The sequence below is a fragment of the Sinocyclocheilus rhinocerous genome, unplaced genomic scaffold (assembly GCF_001515625.1).
Source record: "Sinocyclocheilus rhinocerous isolate Xijiao unplaced genomic scaffold, SAMN03320098_v1.1 scaffold422, whole genome shotgun sequence".
Classification (NCBI taxonomy): Eukaryota; Metazoa; Chordata; class Actinopteri; order Cypriniformes; family Cyprinidae; genus Sinocyclocheilus; species Sinocyclocheilus rhinocerous.
This window is the reverse complement of record NW_015639767.1, coordinates 208,001-217,085: the sequence shown is the minus strand read 5'-3', so window position 1 is coordinate 217,085 and position 9,085 is coordinate 208,001.

The following is a 9,085-nucleotide window of genomic DNA, read 5'->3' as shown; positions in this document are numbered from 1 at the left end:
TTTTCCGTCGGTCTTAGTACACGATGTAACTACAGAAGAGTCACGTTTTAAATAGGAAAAATATAGAAACTCTTTGGTCTTTTTTGAGCGAGATGCTAACGGTCTAATCTGATTCAATGATCTATGCTAAGCTACAGCTAAAAGTGCTAAATGGATTCGAAAATGGTAAAACTCAACTGTTTAACTCTAGGGGAGTTGGAAAATGAGCCTATTTTCAAAAATAGTGGAGTGTTCCTTTAATATTTTCCCATCCCAAACATTAAACTCCCCCCAAAAATCAGGCAAGTTTCAGAAGTTTCCCCTCTCTCTCTCTTTCTCTGACCTTGTATCAGTCCTGCTGCATCAGCACCTGGCTGCTCTCTGTCACGCTGAGGAGTATGGGAAGCAACCCCCACTGCTGCTGCAGTGCATTATGGGTAGTGCGAGCAAAGCTTGTTTAATGTCTGATCGTCACAGATATCATCTTATAGATGGTGCTTTCTAGACAGATACAGAAATCATCTAAAGAACCGTCTTCAAAGCTGAATGTATATCCGTCTAATGTAACGGCAAAGAATAAATCAGGTGATTGTGAATGAAATGAAGCCAAAGCTCTCAGACAGACGGGCGTCTCATAACATTCACTGACTGTCCAGCTTGTTGTAACAACATTAATTGAGCAGATTTTTGATATGTATCAGTGTATTGTTGTGCATGTTAACTGATAAGTCACCTAACATTTTGTCTTTGGTCAGCATACGTGCTGTTCTTTGACCGTTTTGATGCAGTACAGAGAGACACACAGGTTTATTTTCACACACATCAGTGTCGATGTCATTCTCTCCGTCCGTCATCCTGTCGTTCAGTAATTACAGCTGAGAGACAAAGCCGTCGTCTGTCCTCTGCAGCAGAACCTCTCGCCGCGGTCGGGTTTGAATGTAAATAAATCACAGCTGGGGCGGTTTTGCTACATTAGGACACAGATGGTTATTATTTATAGATCCTCAAGGGTAAGTGCAGTTTAATAAGGTACCACTGAGATCTGAATGCAGGTTTATTAGTCAGGTGCTTTTTGTAGTTTTGTGCCAAATGTGTCAAAGTTTTGTGCTTGAAGAAGTGAATTGTACTTTTGACAGATCTCTTTAAAAAGTTGTAAATCCACTAATATTGACCTAGAAAACAAGAAACATTTCTGATTATCAATATTGAAAACATATTTTTGTGGAAACCATGGTACATTTTCTTAGAAAGTTCAAAAGAACGGCATTTATTTGAAATGTATATATATATATTAGTGCTGTCAAACGATTAATCGCATCCAAAATAAAAGCATTTGTTTACATAATATATGTGTGTGTACTGTGTATATTTATTATGTATATATAAATACACAAACATACATGTATATATTTAAAAAATATTTACATGTGTGTGTATATATATATTCATATAATTTACGTATATTATATATAAATATAAATATTTTATATATAAACAAAACATATTTTCTTAATTATATACATGCATTTGTGTGTATTTATATATACATAATAAATATACACAGTACACACACATATATTATGTAAACAAACTCTTTTATTTTGGATGCGATTTAATCGTGATATATATATATATATATATATATTAATAACATTATAAATGTCCTTACTGTCACTTTTGGTTAATGCATCCTTGCTGAATGGAAGTATAAAATTGTTCTGACCCCAAACTTTTGAACGGTATTGTAAACAGAAATATTTTCTCTAATTTTATATTTCATAAACTCTTTTCGGTACCATTTTGTCACACATTAAGGACCATGTCAGTAACTTTTGAGCAGATTTGTTCCAGAAAAGACTTTGTTGTTGGCATTTTTGGCCAGGATTTTTGGCATTTAAAGGGACAGTTTGCCCAAAAATGAAAAATTGTATTTTAAAGTAGATATTTTGAAGAATGCGGGTAACCAAACAGTTGCTTGTTGCCATTGACTTCCATAGTATGGAGAAAAAAAAGCAATGGAAGTCAATGGGGACCAGAAACAGTTTGGATACCAACATTCTTCAAAATATCTTCTTTTGTGTTCAGCAGAATAAAGAAGCTTGTACAGGGTTGCAAAAACGTGAGGGTGAGTAAATGATGACAGAATTGTCATTTTTGGGTGAACTATCCCTTTAACCAGCTTGTAGCATTAATAAACAAGCATTGTGTGGTGAAGATCTGATCCGTATCTGCTCTGAATGACTGTGATAATGCTTCAGTTGGAGCGGTTTGTGCGTTATCATCCCGACTGAGCTGAAACACAGAGCCGTTTGTGTTCAGGTTTCACTCCATCCTCTCATAACCAGCCGAGCTCAAAGGCCAACAGCTTGATAAGCAGGTGTTTGGGTCTGCACAGTCTTGCACGTATCCTTTATTGGTGACCTTTGCATTGCGTCCTGATCCTCAGCATGTGACATATGGAGCCGAGAGAATCAAGACTGGTGCATATGAAAGGGTTTGACATGAAGAAGTGTGAACGATCTATTAAAAACGTCCGCCAGCGTATATGAAGAGTGACAGAAGTGTGTTAAAATCACACTGATCCTTTAATCTCTGGACACACCGTCAATAGAGCGGCCATGCGATGCCATTCACATGTAGATTTGATTAGCCGCTAACAATATTGATTATTTGGAGTGTGTGTATAATTGGTGTCTGCAGAGAAAAGCCGCGAGGGAATCCACATGTGAGGGTCACGAGGTCTGGCGTTTCCGTAGATGAGTCTGTCATCCATTAGGATCCAATGTCAGAGCTCATAAAGGAGCGCGGCAGTCTGTTCTTGGTTGTTATAGTTTGTCCACATCAAAGAAACCCCATAACGGCAGAGTTATTGCTGGCAGGGTTTATGGGAGATGCTAAAGGAGTGGATACCCTTTAGAACGAAATCGTTGAAATAGCAATTTTACTTGTTCATCAAATTCATGTGTAGTACTACAATTACGTTTTAATCTATGCTTTGATTTTAATCTAATCAATTACGTTTTATTTAAAAAAATGATTGTGGTAATTGAACATTGGCTAATGAATGATGACGTCAATATAATTAGTGATTTAAAAAGTGGGTGGAGGGATTGAATTGCTTTACACACTGAGGAAGGCTTTGAGCCGAAACGTTTGTGTCTTTTCCCATCAGTAATGAATGTAAAATAAAAGAAAAAAGAAGATTGTTCTCGTGAGTGCGGATCATAATTTCCTATACTAAGATGCTAAAGGAGCCCATCTGTGAATCTGGTGCCGTGACCCGGATCTCATTCTGGGCTAACGTACAGCTGATGCCAGTCTCTCGGTCTCTCGTTTCCCTTCATCTGTTCACATCATTCACACTCTTTATCAACAGCATCATGCCGACAATTTTACACTGAGAACGTGTGAGTGTGACATCTTAGAGTATGTTACAGTTATTTATTTAACAGGTGATAAATAAGGGTGAGTGAGGGTAGATACAAGTGTGCAGGATTTTCTGGCTCATATAGTGGTAAAAACCTTCCTTACAACTAAAGGTTAATGGGTTCATCTTACATACATGTGCCCTATGGATGGGTAATTATCTAAAAATAGTAATATAATGTAAAAATAGTATTATAATATACTCCTATGACAATTTTTAGTAGAAACATCTGAGACAAAGTTGATACTTGAATGCAACCGGACTGAAAACCAGATGAGCACTTTTATATCTCTTTAATATCTTCTATCTTCTGGTTTTGACCTTGTTTTTCAGGCTCCTGTGTCTCAGATGTTTCTCCTGAGTAAAAGATCCCATTCTTCTCACATGTGCCTCCTCTAGAGTCTCTTCTAATTATCTAAAAAATAGTATTACAATGTATTTTTATATTATATAATATATTTTTATATTCTAACATTATATGTATATATAAATATTTATTAAAATATAAATATGTAAAATACATACAAATAAAATAAAAAAATTTGTATCTTACAGAATAACAACTATTATTATAGAATAATGTATGCATTATAGAATAATAAAATATAATATATATAATATTTGATAGAGAGATAGATATTTAATTAAATATAAATATGCAAAATACATATAAATAAAAGAATTTAAAATATTACATGTTATAGAATAATAATATCATAGAATGATATACAATTATTCATGTAAAATAAATAACTTTTTACATCATTCTATAATATTCTATATCATATATTATTTTAAATTATTTTACACACACACACACACACACAAATATAATTATGTAAAATGCATATAAATAAAATAATTTAAAATATTACATGTATTATAAAATAATAATATTAGAGAGTAATATACCTTATAGAATAGTAACATTTTATTGTATATTTTATAATCAAACACACACACACAGTATAAATGTTATTAAAGTACAAGAATTGAAATATAAGCCTAGTTACAAATATTCAAGACATGTTTGCCCTACTGCTTTTCACAAAAAGTACAGTAGAAAATAATATTTCATCCCTTTTCATTTATAGTCATCAATATAGAAATACAGTTAACAGCAGTATATACCGGCACATCTGAAACTATGTTTTACATTTTATTTTGACAAAAAAAAATGCCATTAAATAAATATATCCTAAATATCCAATATTGTCCATCGACTAATCAAATAAAAGATGTCACAGGATGTGTGCTTGGAAATGAACATGTAATCGGTGATAAGTTGAGTTTAAACTGATGTAAATGTGCGTGTTGTTGTGTATTTATTCACTCTGTGTTTGATGTTGTGGTTTATTTTCTTTCATTTCCCCGCTGTGATCTCCCTCTCTGGGTCTGTCCAGTCACACGAGTCAGTGCACATGTGTTAGTTTAGTGTGTGTGTGTGTGTGTGTGTGTGTGTGGTTGTGTTTGAGTGCATCTCCAACAGATGTAAACAGTTATCAACCAGTGTAGACAAACAAACAGCCTTGTCTTGTGTAGCGCTCTGGAAAAAAATGACCAAGTTCTGATGAACCCGCTATTCAACTTTGATTACGATTCGTTTAAATTTGTGCTCTTCATGTGCACTCATTTTGTTATTTGGTTTGTTATTCTTTTGGGGGATATAAATGTAGAAAAATAGCACAGTCCACCAAGTTAATCAAATTGTGCATTTCTGCCTTTCTATGGCATTGAATACAATACAATTCTACCAGTCAAAATTTTAATTTAAACAAAAATGTTCTTTCATGGATAAATATAAATTATGCCTTCTGCATTTATTGTATTTTTTTTTTATACAAAGCTAACATTTTCATTATTTTTTAAATATAAATTGTGATGCAATCATATATTGATATATCATTGTTATTTTTCTCACAATATTGTGTTAATGCTTTTATGAGTTTAAAATTAATTTATGTGCGAATTTCTTTAATGAAGAGGAATGTTGTTCCTATTCAGTCCAAGTTGTCAATTAAACAAAAATACAATTTTAGTCTTGTATAAAAAAAATACAAAGTACACTAAATGCAGAAGGCATAATTTATATTTATCCATAAAACTCCATTTTCTGACTGGTACACTGAAAAAAGTTGGCGTAGAAACTATTTTTTTCTCAGAAATTGTTAGTAAATTTCACAAATAATAACAAAGTAACAATCTGAATCAAATGAGAAAATTTGAATTAAAAAGGCTGAAATAGCGTTTCCAAAGCGTATTCAATAATCTTTGAATAATCATTTTTTACAGTGTTGTATGTAATAGATTGCAATCAGTTCCATAGAAGGGTTGAATTGCCACATTTTGATGCATTTGGTAACTGTATGAACTTTCAACACAAGATCAGAATTAGGAAAACCATGTTGAGTTGATTACTCAGTGTTTACGAGAAACTAGTCATCTGGATGCAGTGTCACACACACACACACACACATGTATTATAAAATAATAATATTAGAGAGTAATATACCTTATAGAATAGTAACATTTTATTGTATATTTTATAATCAAACACACACACACAGTATAAATGTTATTAAAGTACAAGAATTGAAATATAAGCCTAGTTACAAATATTCAAGACATGTTTGCCCTACTGCTTTTCACAAAAAGTACAGTAGAAAATAATATTTCATCCCTTTTCATTTATAGTCATCAATATAGAAATACAGTTAACAGCAGTATATACCGGCACATCTGAAACTATGTTTTACATTTTATTTTGACAAAAAAAAATGCCATTAAATAAATATATCCTAAATATCCAATATTGTCCATCGACTAATCAAATAAAAGATGTCACAGGATGTGTGCTTGGAAATGAACATGTAATCGGTGATAAGTTGAGTTTAAACTGATGTAAATGTGCGTGTTGTTGTGTATTTATTCACTCTGTGTTTGATGTTGTGGTTTATTTTCTTTCATTTCCCCGCTGTGATCTCCCTCTCTGGGTCTGTCCAGTCACACGAGTCAGTGCACATGTGTTAGTTTAGTGTGTGTGTGTGTGTGTGTGTGTGTGTGGTTGTGTTTGAGTGCATCTCCAACAGATGTAAACAGTTATCAACCAGTGTAGACAAACAAACAGCCTTGTCTTGTGTAGCGCTCTGGAAAAAAATGACCAAGTTCTGATGAACCCGCTATTCAACTTTGATTACGATTCGTTTAAATTTGTGCTCTTCATGTGCACTCATTTTGTTACTTGGTTTGTTATTCTTTTGGGGGATATAAATGTAGAAAAATAGCACAGTCCACCAAGTTAATCAAATTTTGCATTTCTGCCTTTCTATGGCATTGAATACAATACAATTCTACCAGTCAAAATTTTAATTTAAACAAAAATGTTCTTTCATGGATAAATATAAATTATGCCTTCTGCATTTATTGTATTTTTTTTTTATACAAAGCTAACATTTTCATTATTTTTTAAATATAAATTGTGATGCAATCATATATTGATATATCATTGTTATTTTTCTCACAATATTGTGTTAATGCTTTTATGAGTTTAAAATTAATTTATGTGCGAATTTCTTTAATGAAGAGGAATGTTGTTCCTATTCAGTCCAAGTTGTCAATTAAACAAAAATACAATTTTAGTCTTGTATAAAAAAAATACAAAGTACACTAAATGCAGAAGGCATAATTTATATTTATCCATAAAACTCCATTTTCTGACTGGTACACTGAAAAAAGTTGGCGTAGAAACTATTTTTTTCTCAGAAATTGTTAGTAAATTTCACAAATAATAACAAAGTAACAATCTGAATCAAATGAGAAAATTTGAATTAAAAAGGCTGAAATAGCATTTCCAAAGCGTATTCAATAATCTTTGAATAATAATTTTTTACAGTGTTGTATGTAATAGATTGCAATCAGTTCCATAGAAGGGTTGAATTGCCACATTTTGATGCATTTGGTAACTGTATGAACTTTCAACACAAGATCAGAATTAGGAAAACCATGTTGAGTTGATTACTCAGTGTTTACGAGAAACTAGTCATCTGGATGCAGTGTCACACACACACACACACACACACACACACACGCAGTCAGGAGGCTGTGAATCATCTCTGCTTATTGATCTGTGCATGCGGCTGACAGTTGATAAAGCTTTTCCTTGTAACTGAGCTCCAGTAAATGGGTCGTTTCCTTCCCGCTCGTGTCTCGCTTCAGTCTCAGATGTCCGTCTGTCCTCATGTCCTCGTCAGATTGTCAAAACACGTCCTCTTTTAGACACGCTTGTCATATATGTCATCAGTTTTTATTGGCTGCAAAAAAAAAATTTGAATCTCTTTAATGTCTCAGTTGTTTCTTCTAGAAAGCAGTGGGATTAAATTGGGAGCAAATGGAGATTTTTGCTTATACTATATGTCAACTATTGACTCATTTGAATATATTTTTGTCTCTCCTGAGGATCTTTAGTAGAAACATCTGAGACAAAGTTGATATTTAAATGAAAACCAGTTGAGCACATATGCATCTTCTGGTTTTGACCTCGTTATTTTCAGTGTGTTATGAAAATGTCTGATTTTGCTGGCGGTCTTGGCTGCAGGTTTGTCCCAGATGCGCAGCGCTCTGCACCGCAGACAGGGGGCGCCGTGGAGATTACAGCTGACCTATAAAACCACATGCTCTGCTCAATGTGCTGAGATGACAAAACCAGGTGTCCTGACCTTTCTTCTCTCTCTCTCTTTCTCTCCACAGACATTTCCAGAATTTCATTTTACACAGGTGAGTGACTTTATTATAAACCTTGTTTATTTCAAGCTGAGTAACAGACTGAGTCATCTGAGCTGCTGTGTGGGTGTGGAGCCTTCATCATGGAGGCGTTTGATGTGGACTGTGATGGTTGTTGGTTTTGTCTCCTCTGTTGAGCTCACTGTGCTTCACTGAGTCAGATTGGTTAAAAAAGAATGAAACTTAATGGCTAATGAAACTATGTTTTTCTCTTTATTTAAAAACAGTTTATAGAATAGAATAATTTTGCCCTATGACAATAGAATTTTGTGCAAAAATAAATTTCTGGAAACACTTTACAATAAGGTTTAATTTGTTAACATGAACTAACTTAACAGTATTCCAACACTTGTTATATCTTAGTTAATGTTAATTTCATTAATACATTTACCATTTAAAAAAAAAGTGTATCTTTTGACATTATCTAATACACTGTGAACAAACATGAAAAGTATTTTTATGAACAAAAAATAATAATTAATGTTAATTTCATTAATACATTTACCATTTAAAAAAAAGGTGTATCTTTTGACATTATCTAATACACTGTGAACAAACATGAAAAGTATTTTTATGAACAAACATTAACAAAGATTATTAAATGCTGCAAAATGTTTATTGCTAGTTCATGATAGCCAATATGTTAGCTAATGTTAACAAACATGATTTTTGAAAAATTTAAGGGGGTCTGAATACTTTCCGTACCCACTGTATATATATATTTGGCATTTTTCCATTATAAATATTTAAACATCCTTTAAGCAAAATTTAATGTCAACTTTTTCTTAAGCAAATTTTTTTCTTTTTTTTACCCCATTGTAGGGTTGTGACGGTGAGGAAATTTTCCCACCGGTTAATCGACGTGTGACAACACCGATAATACCGGTATCACCGCGGGGG